Raw genomic sequence first — 1761 nt, 5'->3', positions numbered from 1 at the left:
GCTGCCGGGCGCCTGAAGCCATTAGGCAATCAAAGAGCAGCTGAAGCGCCTGGGGGGCCGGGAGCAGCGTCCTTATCCTGCGTGACCGCTGGGAATGGCGAGGGCCAGGCGGGAGCGCAGGATTTGCTCACGGACAGGGAATGAGTCAACGGCAAGGGCGGAAATTGGGTTTTATCATTAGGAGAACAAACGCCTCCCAAAACAGCCGGGATGGGGACGCTGAGCCACAGCCTCGGGCTCTCCCTGCCAGGCAGAAACTCGATTTGAGGCCGTGCTGCTGCAGCAGCCTCTGCCTCCCTTCCCCATCCACACGCGGAGGATGAGGGAGAAAGGATTGGGATGACAAAGGCCTTTCCATCAAAACCTGCTGGGAAAGGCAGGCAGGGGCACTGCTGCACCCACCTGGGCGTGTTCCTGTGCCACCTGCTCCAGGTAACCCTGGCTGGGTGATCTCCAGAGGTCTTTTCCAACCCAAACAATTCCATGCTTCTGCGATCTCCCGGCCTTCCTTTCCCATCCATCTCCCTGTGCACGGAGCTGATGGAAGAGCTGATTCTCATCTCCCACGCTCCAGGGGCTCTGCCCCAAAACAACGACTGACAAAGCTTTCCCTGTGCCTCCCCCGGGCCACATTCCGGATCTTTATCTGGAGATAAGGGGGATCCAGGGAGCTGGGAGACCTGAATTCCACTGTTCCATCCCCCTCAGGAGAGCATCAGCTCTCCAGGCCTTGAATTCCCAGCCCTAAAACGGCTCAGCAATGCCCTCCCCGCCTCTGCAGCTTCTCTGCACCACCCCCGGACACAAAGGCAGTGCCCAGACACCACCGGAGATGACAAATATCAACCCAACCCCTACCCCACAGCTACACCGAGTGACCCGAATGCCACCGAGTGACCCAAATGCCAGCTCCCAGGAATATCGGGCTGTTCCATCAGGGCTAACACAAACCTTGCAGGATCTGCTTGCAAATAAGCCCCGAGGCGTGGGTGGGTTTAGTCAGCACAAGAACACACAGATCCCTCCTGGTTCCACAGAAATCCAGCTCCTCTCCCTGGAGGGAGCTCATCAAAATGCGAGCCACAGGGCTCCGAGGAGATGCAAGCCCCGAATTAGCACCACGAGGAGGCACTTCCAGGCTGTTTTCCAAACTCGAATCAATGTTGTGCTTGCACTGAATTAAAACACCCCCAAGTTCTTTGCTTGCTGCAGGCTGCGGAGTGAAACCATGAATGGAGGGAGGGCAGAGCTGAGCGCCAGGGCAGCTCCAAAGGGTCCAAGCGGCCTTTGGGAAACACCTTCCTTTAGTTTTTCCGTGCCCTCGCACATTCCCGGGGCAGCAAGGATTTTTTTATGTACATAAATTAATCTTTTCGACCAGAGGAGCAATTTTTTATCGAGCTGGGTCCTGCTTGCAGTGACTGCAGAGCTGCAACCCCGATTTGCTGAGCTGCTGGAATCACCTCAGGCTCAGCACAGAGGGGAAATCCAGCTCTAAAAATAAATTTTCTAAGGCTTTCCTTGGGGTGGAACCACCTGAGGCCCCACAGGACAGCAGAGTCCTGGAGCTCCTCCAAGGCTTTCCCCAATGTTTGGGTTGGCAGCTTGGCCAAGGACTCGGAGCTCCGATATTGGTGAAGTTTTCCCTGTCCCCCTTTAGGGCAAATTGGGGCTGAGATCCCTAAAACCCCAAGAGTTACCCCAGCAGCCACATGGGATGGGTCCAGGATCTCCAGGAGCATTTGGAGATGGGATCGCCCA

This window comes from Corvus brachyrhynchos, unplaced genomic scaffold, assembly GCF_000691975.1.
Source record: "Corvus brachyrhynchos isolate BGI_N302 unplaced genomic scaffold, ASM69197v1 scaffold72, whole genome shotgun sequence".
NCBI classification, from domain to species: Eukaryota; Metazoa; Chordata; class Aves; order Passeriformes; family Corvidae; genus Corvus; species Corvus brachyrhynchos.
Note: the sequence above shows the minus strand (reverse complement) of the source record.